The sequence below is a fragment of the Lithobates pipiens genome, unplaced genomic scaffold (assembly GCF_037356315.1).
Source record: "Lithobates pipiens isolate NorthernLeopardFrog02 unplaced genomic scaffold, aLitPip1_a1.2 Scaffold_18, whole genome shotgun sequence".
Classification (NCBI taxonomy): domain Eukaryota; kingdom Metazoa; phylum Chordata; class Amphibia; order Anura; family Ranidae; genus Lithobates; species Lithobates pipiens.
In genome coordinates, this window is record NW_027507758.1 from 198,931,762 (window position 1) to 198,945,983 (window position 14,222).

Genomic DNA, 14,222 nt, shown 5'->3' on the forward strand with positions numbered 1-14,222 from the left:
TTGGGGGGTGGTTCGACAACAGATTTGGCAATAATATCTCTCAGGGTGGGAGCCCTTTTATAAATAACATTCGGTCTTTCTGGTAGGATTTTGCCCAAGTCCCTATCATTTTTAAGGACATGCCAATGCCGACTTAATACTCTGGAAACCTCTTTGTACTGTACGTTATAATCAAGAATAATAGAAGGAACCTCATAATTGTATTTGAGTCTCTTGTTAACGTTATCTTGGAGCATAGTACATCTATCCATGCATTTAACATGTTCAATTTCCCTTTTTAGTTGTAAATCTTCATAGCCCTTTTCTTTGAATCTGGTGGCAATTAAGTTAGCCTGTTCTAAAAAGTCATCGGTTTTAGTACAATTCCTTCTTATTCGGACCAACTGTCCTTTAGGTATGTTGTACAACCATGGCTTAAAATGACAGCTGTTAATGGAGATATAGCTATTCGCATCGACACTTTTAAAATGCGTTTTTGTAATTACTGTGTTCTTATCCAGGGAGATGTTTAAATCTAAAAAATTAATACTTTTTTCATCTATTATCCATTCCAAATGGATATTTTTATCATTATTATTCAATTTGGTAAGGAATTTTTCCAATGCTTCACGGCTACCGTTCCAGACAATAACAATATCGTCAATAAATCTTTTATAGAGCGTCAACTCTGCTGGGATGTCTTGATATACAGCCTTCTCTTCCCAGTGGGCCATAAAGGCATTGGCCACACTGGGCGCAAATTTAGCGCCCATGGCTATCCCAACTGCTTGTCTGTAATAGGTTTGGTATATATATATACCACATATATATACCACACCAGTACCATATGACAATTATACATATGGGGGGAATCACACACAACAAACCCCCAAAAAAGGTTGGAAAAAGCCCTTCAAGAAGTTTAAGAAATCGCACAACAACAACTGGCAACAAAGAGATAATAGAAGACCTAGTTATCAGTATGATAACCAAGGAAGGAGAGACAGAAGTCCCATACCTACATCTAACAGATATGAACCTATCAGAAATTACTCCGAACAGAACTATTATGAGCATCCCTACCATCATTATTCACGGGACACACAAGATCATTTTTTAGACCGGGACAGGAGAGATCATTCTCCGAGAAGACCTCAAGAGACTTATTGGAGGAGAGAATCCCCCCCAAGAAGACCACTACAGGAACCATATCACTCTCCCACAAGAAGGATCGAGAACGACAGAACTCGAAACAGCCCCGAAAGAAGAGAAGCTGCAGAGCGGGAAAGAGAGTCCAAGCGCAAAAGAGAGTGATTGGGGAAGGTGTTGTGAATTTAAGTAACACCCCCTTGTCCCCAGAAGAGTTAGCTGTCTTGGATAAGGGTCTCAAGTATGCCCCTGTTAAAAATCTGAATAAGTTTGATACTTATATAGGCATCCAAAAATATATTAGGAAGATAAATATTAAGAAGTATATCATGAACAACCCCATCAAATCCACTACTAGAACATTGAATGAACAAAATCCTGCACAATTTAGTACATTACGTAACAACTCAGTATTTAACCCTCAGATGGCCAACAATCAACATGTCGAGGTTTTTAAAAAATTGGTGCTTAATGACCTGGAAGCTTTGCAAATCAAGAAAGTGTGCGATCCTGGTCATATTAGAAAGGGCATCAAATCCTTAATGCAAAGAAAAGACATTGTTATCCGGCCGGCGGACAAGGGAGGGGCTGTCGTTGTACTAGCTAAAGAAGCATATTTGAGTGAACTTGATCGACAACTTCAAGATGGCAATACTTATGTTAAACTTTTAAGTAATCCTACTACAAAATATAAGAAGGAATTGGAGCAATTAATACATCTAGGGAATAAGAAAGCAATTCTAAATAAGAAAGAAAGCAGATATCTTATCCCAGAATTATGTAGGACACCAATCATTTATATTATTCCGAAGATCCATAAGAATAAAAATAACCCACCTGGTAGGCCGATCGTCAACAGCATTGAATCACTTACATCGAGACTGGGAGAATACCTAGATTTCTTCATCCAACCGGCAGTACAAAAAACCAGTGCTTATTTAAAAGATACGAAGCATACTCTACAGCTATTGGAAACAGTGACAGTGGTGGAAGGAAGAACACTTCTTGCCACTGCGGATGTATCATCTTTATACACGATTGTGGCACACCATGAAGCATGTTCTGCTATTAAATGGCTTCTAAGATCCTTTACCACACTGAGGTGTCAACATAGGAAATTCCTGATTAAATGTCTTGAGTTTTGCTTGAAACACAACTTTTTTTGGCATAACCAAACCTATTACAGACAAGCAGTTGGGATAGCCATGGGCGCTAAATTTGCGCCCAGTGTGGCCAATGCCTTTATGGCCCACTGGGAAGAGAAGGCTGTATATCAAGACATCCCAGCAGAGTTGACGCTCTATAAAAGATTTATTGACGATATTGTTATTGTCTGGAACGGTAGCCGTGAAGCATTGGAAAAATTCCTTACCAAATTGAATAATAATGATAAAAATATCCATTTGGAATGGATAATAGATGAAAAAAGTATTAATTTTTTAGATTTAAACATCTCCCTGGATAAGAACACAGTAATTACAAAAACGCATTTTAAAAGTGTCGATGCGAATAGCTATATCTCCATTAACAGCTGTCATTTTAAGCCATGGTTGTACAACATACCTAAAGGACAGTTGGTCCGAATAAGAAGGAATTGTACTAAAACCGATGACTTTTTAGAACAGGCTAACTTAATTGCCACCAGATTCAAAGAAAAGGGCTATGAAGATTTACAACTAAAAAGGGAAATTGAACATGTTAAATGCATGGATAGATGTACTATGCTCCAAGATAACGTTAACAAGAGACTCAAATACAATTATGAGGTTCCTTCTATTATTCTTGATTATAACGTACAGTACAAAGAGGTTTCCAGAGTATTAAGTCGGCATTGGCATGTCCTTAAAAATGATAGGGACTTGGGCAAAATCCTACCAGAAAGACCGAATGTTATTTATAAAAGGGCTCCCACCCTGAGAGATATTATTGCCAAATCTGTTGTCGAACCACCCCCCAAAAGGGATTTTTCTTTTTTTACAGGGAAAGGTTTTTATCCATGTAAAAACTGCTTTGCATGTAGACATGCCAAAAAATTTCAAAATAAAAAAATTAATTTTGTTAGTACTATCACTGGACAAACACACGATATACGTGACTTTATAGGATGCCATACGGAGGGTGTAGTATATTGCCTCCAATGTAGTTGCAAGTTGCAATACATTGGGAGAACAAAAAGAGCGTTGAAAGTTAGGCTAAAAGAGCATATACAGAACATCCTTAAGGGGTTTCCCAATCATAGTGTGTCTAAACATTTTGATCAGGTACATAATCGAGACCCCTCCCACTTGCAGTTTTGGGGCATCGAAAGATATAACCCCACCTGGAGGGGTAGCCACAAAATCCGAACTATTAGTCAAAAGGAATCTAGATGGATTTTTACTATGAGGTCTTTTTATCCTGATGGTCTTAATGTAGATTTTGATCTGAATTGTTTTTTAAGTAATTTTTAATATTAATGGTATTAATTATTAATCTTTTTATCTTTTTAATTTTTATGTTTTTTTTTTTTTTCTGTGATTATTTATTGATGAAATTGTGGATAGATTATTATATAATAATTTTTGTAAAGTCCTACTCTATTTCCGGTATGTGACTCTATTTATCTCACGTATTCATATTTATTAAATTATTAATTATTAATAATTTAATTTTAATTTTTAAACAAAAAAAAAAAATTTCTTGTATTAGTATGATTATTATTATACATTGATATACTGATTTTTTATATAGTAGTCCCAGTTTTTGCAGCGGGTTTGCCATTTTGCAATCTATATTTATATTTTTATCCTATCTCCCTATTATCCCTCTTTAGCAAGCTTGATCATTCAGTCAAAATGATGTCATGCTTTTCTTAATCTCAGATTTAGCGTTTTGCTTTTTAGATGCATTTGGGATATAATATGTATGTTAATTTTATCATTAAAGTAATTTATATTTTTTTGAATATTTTATTAGCGCTGTTTTTGTCTATATTGGCGATTCTGTGTTTTTCTTCTACTCCAAGATGGTGGTTTTCTACACTTCCGTCTAGCAATGTTGGAGTAGCAAGATGGCGGAGACAGCACTTCCTGTTTTTGCTTGTTTACCTCTATCCTTGCCCTTTTCCAAAATGGCCGAACTGGCATTTCCGGTTCCTGTTCTCATTATACTTATGGAGGCCAGCAAGGTCCTATCAGCATCCCCATGAAGAAGTCACATGACGTAACGCGTAGGGATTGGCCAGAGGACGAACCGGAAGTAGAGTAAGGCGGGAGGAAGTTGTCATTATACCCTCTTCCTGATTGTGCTTGTTTTTGCAATTAAAATGTGAGAGTCTTTACTGCTTTTTAATAAATCTACCTGCCGTTTTTTAAACTACTACACTATGGAAGTCTCCTGTTTCTCTCTCTCCCCCTCCTCTCTCTTATTTTGAGCCATACACTGTGAAATAGAAGTGAAGATCCATTTCACCTGTTCTGGAAGCTGGGACTGGCCCTCTAGTGGCGGAATTGTATCATTGCATCCCTCCTTTGGATTTCCTGATGGCTATTATTTATTATTTATGAATGAAATAAGAGAATCCTGGAGTTTGTTTGATTTGCTTATTCACTTCGTTTAAAGGTGAGAGTTCTGGGAGCCTTGAGTAGCGGACATTTTATTATTGTTCTATCATTAAACCTTTTTTCCATTTTTTTATATATTTTTTATATATTTTTATGCGTGCTGTTTTTTGGACTATATTTTTTTTCACGGCATTGTATGTATGCACATATTTATATTATTTTGAATTTGTGTATTTTATTTGAGTGGCACGATTTGCGCTGGACCCACCCCTTTATATTCATTATTTGATAGTTTGTGCTCACTATTTTGTCCTGCTGCATTTTTTAGTTAGCATTTGCACTTTATATCACTCAGGCTCTTTTTCACAGCATCTGTGTTTCATTATATCTGATTTTGGATTTTGTTCCACTTTAGTCACTTATTACCACTTAGCGGCGCGAAGGCTGACCACTTTTATAGCGTTAGAAATAGCGCCTGCAATCCGCCCTAAAAAAGCTGCACCATTGTATGTAGTGTGAAAGCCCTCGGGCTTACACACTACAGTGATGCGCTGGCAGGATGTCAGGGAAAAGTCCTGCCAGCAGCTTCTTTGGAGCGGTGAAGGAGCGGTGTGTTTACCGCTCCTCCACCGCTGCTCCCCATTGAAATCAATGGGGCAGCGTTGTAATACCACCGGCAAAACGTCGCCATTGCGGCATATTGCCGGCGGTTTTTACCCTTTCTCGGCCGCTAGCCTGGGGTAAAAGCAGGGGGTAGGGTAAAAGCGGTGTTGTGTGAAAGGGGTCTTAGTGTCTGTGGGATGAAGAGTATCAATAGGAGGAATAGTACTTTATTGTTGGTGTCTTGCAGGACGAGCATCCTGCCTTTGGCATCAGTGGGAGGAATAGTTACCCTTAATGTAAGACTGAGGAATATTGACCCATCATTTGAGACATTGGAAAGAATAGAGACCCATTATTCAGATAATGGGAGGGATAGTGACCTATCATTGGTATCACTGGAAGGATTAGTGACCCATCATTGTTGGTGTCAGTGGAAGGGAAAGGGACCAATTATTGTTGGTGCCAGAAGAAGGAATAGTCCCCATCATTGGTGTCGGTGAAAGGAAGAGTGAACCATCATTGGTGTCAGAGCATAGAATAGTGATCCATCATTGGTGTCTTTTTTGAGGATTAGTGATCCATCATTGGTGTCAGTTGAAAGAATAGTGACCCGTGACTGGTGTCAGTGGGAGAAATAGTGACCCATCATTGGTGTAAGTAAAAGGAATGGTGACTCATAATGTAAGTTTGAAGAATATTGAGCTATCATTTGTATCAGTGGAAGGAATATTTACCAATCATTTGTGTCAGTGGGAGTATTAGTACCCCATTGTATTCATTTGAAGGAATTATCGCCATTATTGGTATCAGTGAAAGCAATAGTGACCCGTTATTAGTGTCAGTTTGATGATTAGTGATCCATCATTGGAGACATTGGAAAGAATAGAGACTTGGTGTAAGTGGAAGAAATAGAGACCCATTATTTATGTAAGTGGGAGAGGAATAGAGACCCATCATTGATATCACTGGAAGGATTAGTAACCCATCATTGTCAATGTCAGTAGAAGGGAAAGTGATCAATTATTGTTGGTGTCAGTGGAAGGAATAGTCCCCATCATTGGTGTCTGTTTGAGGATTAGTGATCCATCATTGGTGTCAGTTGAAGGAGTAGTGACCCATCACTGGACTCTGTGGAAGAAATAGTCAACCATCATTGGTGTGAGTGAAAGGAATAGTGACCAATCATTTGTGTCAGTGGGAGGAATAGTACCCCATTGTAGGTGTAATTGGAATAAGTTATCACCATTATTGGTGTAAGTGCAAGGAATAGGAAGCCATCATTGGTTTCATTTTGAGGATTAGTGATGCGTCATTGGAGACTTTGGAAAGAATAGAGACCCATCAATGGAATTCTCAACATTATTGGTGTCAGTGGGATGAATACATCCATCATTGGTGTCAGCGGATGGATTAATATCCTATTATTGGTGTTAGTGGGAGGAATAGTATCCCATTATTGGTGTCAGTAGAAGGAATAGTGACCCATCATTGGTGTCAGTTTGAGGATTAGCAAAACACCATTGATGTCTTTGAATTAGAATAGTGACCAATCATTAGTGCCAGTTGAAGGAATAGTGACCCATCATTTGTTTAAGTGGAAGAAATAGAGACCCATCATTAATGTCAATGGGAAGAATAGTTACCCATCATTCGTGTCGGTGGAAGAAAAAGTGACACGTAACTGGTGTCAGTGGGAGAAGTAATATCCTATTGTTGGTATCAGTGGAAAGAATAGTGAGCTAGCATTGCTGCCAGTGGGAGGAATAGTTCCCATTCTTGGTGACAGTGGAATGATTAGTGAGCCATTATTGGTGTCAGTGGGAGGAATACTCCCATCCTTGGCATCAGTGGAAGGAATAGTGACCCTTTATTGTGCTGTGTTTATACTAATGTGTGACGCTCGGTGACAACAAGTCTGATTTGTAGTGAAATCCTGATTAATCACACAATCATTCAAAGCCCAGGAGGGAATGGAGTCACATCAGCTGCTTTAAGGGGTTAGTTAATTAATTCTGTTTCTGGTTACAGTTGTATTGTTATAATGACATGAGCAGGAGGGGGGACCTCCTCTTCTATATTCTGGTTCTAATAAAAGAGAGTCTAATTCCTGTTTGACCCTTCCTACAGAGCCTTATCTCGTACTTGGGGGGAAGAATTATTCATATGGGTTTCTTGTTCAGCTAATTGGAGTGTTCAGTAGCTGCATTTGTGTTCAGAAATGGAATGTCATAAATGGCTTTAACCCCTTTCATACTCGGGGTGCCGTTACAATTGGTGGCAAGCAGCAGGATGATTCTCACAGCAGCCCAGAAGGACAGCTACAAGAGGACACAGGCCAATGGAAGCACAGTATGAAGCGCTAAAGCACTCTACCCTCAAGGACTTACTGGAGAACCGGGACCGACCGGCCAACAACCATAAGAAGAGGCACATTATTGCAGAACTAGTTTAAATGGATAGAGCCAAAAGACCCAGTGTAACCGAAAGGCCCAGCATAACAGACAGGACACCCAAAGAGGCAAGTTTTGATTGGACTGTTAACATAAGACTGGAACATTATGGCCCTAACCGTACCATGGAGATCATAGACCGAGTCATACCAGCTGTGGAGGCAAATTGGCTACAGCAAAGAGGTGAGAGTCACAGCAGCACCAACTGAAAGGATAAAGGTACATTTTGCGGCTTTTAAAAATGTAATAGAAACAGAAGGGGACATTGAAGAGTACCTTGTCGATTTTGAACGGCAATATGCCCTACAGTGGGTGCCCATAAAGGAATGGGTTACCATTTTGTCTGGGAAATTGTCTGGCTGGGCCAGTGAAGCATTCAGGGCCATCCCAGACGAGGAGATTGTGAACTATGGGCTGGTAAAGGAAGAACTTTTGGCCAGGTATGCCGTCACACCGGAGGCATACTGGGGGCGGTTCCGAGAGAACAGCAAGCAGACTGGAGACTCATATACCGAGTGGGCATGCCGGCTACACTGCATGGCATCCCACTGGGTCACTGGATGCCATGCATTATCTGGGGAAGAGGTGCTGCAGCTTTTCCTGCTGGAGCACTTCTTTGACAAGCTGTCGCCAGAAGTCAGAGAGTGTTTCCGGGACCGAAAACCTTTCACCTTGCCTGAAGCAGCTCGCCTGGCAGAAGAATACACAGACGCCTACAAACTGGATAACCCTGTGGTCAAGCCAACAGCTTGGGTGGATTATCGACCAGCGGCAAGCCCTCCAGCTGGCGCCAACCAACCACAGTCGTACCACCCTACAGCACCACCTCCAGTGGCCACTTATTCTCAGCAGCCCAGGTTCAACTCCCAGGACTTCTCACAACCCATCAGGTGTTTTGGGTATAAACAGCAAAAAAGCCAGGACTGTCCATTGGACAGGAAGGAAGGAACAGGCTAAGGGGCTTCTGTGGGAGAAATAGACAACTTTCCCCCAAAAAGTAACACGACCCTGGCTGTGCATAAGGTAGAGACCCTTGTACAAGCCACCCCTTCAACAGCCCCCCTACCATATCCATGAAGCCGCCCGAGAAGGAATGCGGAAGGAGATACAGGAGATGATTCAGTTAGGAGTCATTGAGCCCTCTGACAACCCTTGGTCCTCCCCTGTAGTCCTGGTGCCTAAGAAAGACTGAACTACCCAGTGCTGCGTGGACTACAGGTGGCTCAATGAGAAGACCAACACTGACGCCTACCCGATGCCCAGGGTAGATGAACTGCTAGATCGTCTAGCCAGGGGACATTATTTAACTACAATAGACCTGTGTAAGGGTTATTGGCAGATTCCCCTGGCTGAGGATGCTATCCCCAATTTGGCATTTGTTACCTCGTTTGGCCTGTACCAGTCTAAGGTCATGCCATTCGGGATGAAAAATGCCCCGGCTACCTTCCAACGTATGGTGGATAGGCTCCTCGATGGCTTGCAGGATTTTGCATGTGCATACTTGGGTGACATTGCAATCTACAGTGGGTCTTGGGAGGAGCACCTGGTTCACGTAGGGGTGGTTGTGGACAAGATTCGGGCTGCAGGCCTGACCTTGAAACCAGACAAGTGCCATCTAGGTATGGCGGAGGTGCAGTCCCTGGGACACTGAGCAGGGTGTGGGAACCAGAGACCAGAGCCAGCCAAGGTATAGGCAGGAGCTAACTGGCCCACACCCCGTACTAAGATCCAGGTATTAGCTTTCTTGGGGACTGCAGGGTACTACCAACATTTTGTCCCTGATTATAGTACTATCACCAAGCCCCTGACTGACCTGGGCGAAAAAGAGTTTACCTAGGCAGGTCCTGTGATCTCCAGCTTGTGAAATCACGTTTCTAGCCCTCAAGCAAGCACTTAAATGCCCCTGTCTTGGCTGCTCCAGTACCTAACAAATATTTCCTTGTCCACACAGACACTTCCAAGTTTGGACTAGGGGCTGTGCTAAGCCACATCGGGGAGGATTGAGAAGAACAACCCTGTCACATACCTGAGCAGGAAGCTATTACCCTGGGAAGTGAGCTATGCGACAGTGGAGAAGGAGTGCTTGGCCCTGGTCTGAGCCTTTAAAAAGCTGAACCCTAATTTGTACGGACAGGAATTTTCTTTAGTCACCAATCACCACCCATTGGTCTGGCTTAACTGGGTCTCAGGAGACAATGGCAGGTTGCTGCGCTGGAGCTTAGCCCTGCAACCTTACAATTTGACCATCAGCTACCAATCCGAAAAGTAAAATGGGAATGCTGATGGGTTGTCCCAGCAAACATATTTCACTCCGTCCTCCTAGTTCCGGACATCCCCAAGTTGACTCGAGAAGGATCAAGCCGGGTCTGCAGGAGTAGCCCACAAGGAGGGAGCCATGTGACTGAGAAATTTTTTGGCTCACGGTGATTGAGAAAATATATCTTGGATTACTTAAAATGGGACAGTAATATTTATCCACAATATCTCCCAGGATATATGTAAAGACTATTCTTGGTTTGTTTGATTCTGAACTCAACATTTTAGTTCAGAGAGCTGATCACATTGGCCTCTAGAACTGGGTAGGAGCTGGACAGTCTACTCCTACTATAATTTGTTCCCTACTAGGCTGAGGAGGGGGGGAGATCACTGTCTGTATTGTTGATTGTAATTAGCTCCTGCTATTGTGAGAAGGTGTCCTGTGTTTATACTAATGTGTGAAGCTCGGTGACAACAAGTCTGACCTGTAGTGAAATCCTGATTAATCATACAATGCCCAGGAGGGCACGGAGCCACATCGGCTGCTTTAAGGGGTTAGTTAATTAGTTCATGTTAATTCTGTTTCTGGTTACAGTTGTATTATTAGAGTATTATGAGCAGGAGGGGGGACCTCCTCTTCTACTGTATATAAGACTGTATTCTGGTTCTAATAAAAGAGAGTCCAATTCCTGTTTGATCCTCCGTACAGAGGGTCGGAGGGTCGATTGGGTTTCTTGTTCAGCTGATTGAAGTGCTCGGTAGCTGCCTTTGTGTTCGGAAATGGAATGTCCTAAATGGCTTTAACCTCTTTCATACTCGGGGTGTCATTACAGAGACATTGGAAAGAATAGAGAACCATCATTGGTGTAAGTGGAAGACATAAAGACCCATTATTTATGTAAGTGGTAGGAATAGTGAGCCTTCATTGGTATCACTGGAAGGATTAGTGACCCATCATTGTTGGTGTCAGTGGAAGGGAAAGTGACCAATTATTGTTGGTGTCAATGGAAGGAATAGTGATCCATCATTGATGTCGGTGACAGGAATAGTGACCCATCATTGGTGTCGGTGGATGGAATAGTGATCCATCATTGGTGTCTGTTTGAGGATTAGTGATCCATCATTGGTGTCAGTTGAAGGAATAGTGACCCATGACTGGAGTCAGTGGGAAAGATAGTGACTCATCATTGGTGTAAGTGAAAGGAATGGAGAACCATCATTAGAGACATTGGAAAAATAGAGACCCATCATAGGAATTCTCACCATTATTGGTGTCGGTGGGAGGAATCTGACCCCATCATTGGTGTCAGTTGAAGGAATAGTGACCCATCATTTGTGTAAGTGGAAGATATAGAGACCCATCATTAATGTCAGTGGAAATAATAGTTAACCATCATTGGTGTCAGAGGAAGGAAAATTGACCCATTAGTGATGTCAGTGGGAGGAGTAATATCCTATTGTTGGTGTCAGTGGAATGAAATCTGAGCCATTATTGGAGTCAGTAGAATGAATAGTATCCCATTTTCGGTATCAGTGGGAAGAATATTAAACCATTATTGGTGTCGGTGGGAGGAAAAGTGACCTATCATTGGAATCGGTAGAAGAAATAGTACCCCATTTTGGTGTCAGTGGGAAGAATAGTGACCACCTTTGGTGTCAGTGGGAGGAATAATGCCCCACCTATCATTGGAGCACAGGTGTGTCTCTGGAGCTCATCCAGGTGATCTGTGTGAGAGGGGAGTGGTGGTGAAATCTCTCTGTGCTCACCTGGCCCCTTTCTGGGGAAGCCATGGAGGCCAGTGGGGCCTCTCCTGCTGGAAGCTCTCAGCCATCTCCTGGGCCGTCGGGTGACATGCCTTCCTGTGTACAAGCCGATCTCTCTGCCCCTGGTGAGGACAAAGGCTCGCAAGCCATTCGGGAGTGAGTGGTGGCCGGAATAAAGGGAAAGGGATAAGCTAAATTGGGAGAGGGATAAGCTTTACAAGCTTATCCCAGATCCATGGAACCCGGAGATCCAATTGGCCAAAGTCTGTGTGGACCATCAGGAGACCATCGTGGCCATGATGGAAGGCAGAGATGGACCCTTCAAGGAGAAATTTGGAAATGACAGGAGGTTTGGAAGGATGATAAAGATGGAGGTGGAGGAGGAGACCCCCAATTCTGTCCCCCTGCCCCCCAGGGAGAGGTAATTACCCCACGCCTTCCCAGGACTCAGGAGGCATGCTGGGGGCCATCCAGGTAATGGAGTCTCCTATGGAAACAGTTGGTGCTTAATGAGGAGGACATTACGGATGATTTACCTGATAAGCCTGCCAAGTCCCATGTTGTGGATAAGACTGTTTTTGTGCCTTTCACTGATACTGGCAATGTGCCTAATGACAGTCAATCTGCTAATGCTGTGTGCAGCCATGTTATGCCTGCTGATGTTGCAATGCAGCAAGAGTTACATTTAAAAAGTGTCATTTCTGTGGATGAACTACAGGTGTCAGCAGAGCCCATTAACCCTTCTTTAGCAGCGTCCAAAGCTGTTTGCCCCACTGCTGCTGAGGACTCTACAGCGCAGCATCGGGAGACAGCTGGTATTGCAGCAATGACTGTGACCATTCCTGATGGGAAATTAAACATTTCTGTGACTGATAACAATCACCCCAGCACCAGTGTGATGGACAATCGTCCTGCTACAGATTTTGCTAATTCAGTTTAAATTGTTAATAATGATAATGCTAATAATAATAATGTACAGACTAATGTCACTTCAGTGTGGGGCCTTGGCCCTGATAAAACTACATTTGCTCAGGTGGTATGCACTGCTTCTGGTAGCTCCGGTCCCAAGTGGGGTTTTTCCCTACAGCCTACCACTTTGGGCACCCCGGGATCTGGTCTTGGGTCTCTGGCTTCTGCTGGGGGTCCCAGACATAATGTAGTGATTCTGAAATGGGAAGGTGGTGCAGTCCCTTCAGCGCAGCGTGCGGTGGTAGATCTGGAAATGGGTTTTGGGGCCAATGACCTGTATGCCTTTATACATGTAGCTGGGACAAGGGATTATACAGTTAGCTTCATCAGGCCAGAGGGTCTTGACCTGTTCTGGGAGCGATATGAGGCTCGGTGCAGGTCAAGACCTGAATGGGAAGGTCTGGCCCCAGTTGCGATTTCTCGGAGGTCAACGGTAAAAAAAAATCACAGTTATTCTGACTAATGAGAGTGTCCCCGCTCGTGATTTAGAGGTTTGGTTGTTGAAATCCTTGATGAGCGCAACATCTTGACTGGGGGTTGGTCAGTAACAGTCAGGTTGGCCAGGGATGGGAATGTTGGACAGGATGGAGGGTGAGGCTCCTGGTGTACCATCCTCCTCTGCGGTGACTGACTCCCCTGGTCCTGCTCAGGATCCCTCTCCAGTTCCTGTGGTCACCCCTCCTGTGTCTGTAAGTATTCCTTCTGTATCTGTCTTTGTGTCCCGCCAGCCTACTGTACCCTCTCCTCTTGTGTCAGAACCTTCCAAGTCACCCGGGTCAGTTACCCCCCAGGTGTCTAGTCCTTCTAAGTCTGTCTCAAAGGGAACACCACCCCCACCAGGAGTGGTAGCATGTACTAAAAAGGTCACTTCTTCCTCTGTAAATGAGTCTTCTGTGAAGACTCCAAAGAAAAAACAAGAGATGATAGCATCTCTGAAGCTGACCTGCAATACCTGTTGGAGAGAAGGGAGGTTGGGAAGCAGAAACAGGCGGTGAGGACGGAACAGGCTCCAGTGCCTGTCTCCAACCGTCATAGGTCCTCTGAATGGTATATTTCTTCATCTGGAACTTCTTCAGAGCGAAGTTCCGATTCTGATATGGAGTTTGAGGCTGCCTCAAGAAAGAGAGAGGCTTCTGGTGATGAGCAGCAGAGGGGAGCTAAGAAGCAATCCTCCCAATAACCCAAATGATGGTTCCCCCCTGTAAGAGACCCAGCTCACCTCCTTGGCAGATATTCATATGGCCAAGAGAGAGTGGAGGTATGGCCCATCTTACTGGTCTCTTGCAGCCGAGCCTTACGGCGGTGTGGCAGTGTTGTTTAAAACCGGCATGGTAAATGTCCGGTGGGTTATTGAGGGGGAGATTGGCAGATGTATGGTCTTAGATGTCCTTGTGGGGGGGGGGGGGGGGCAGGACCTGCATCTAATTAATATTTATGGGCCGCACACAAAGTGGGACAGGAAATGCCTTTTTACAAGGATCAAGCCATTTCTTTTTAAATCCCGGCAAGT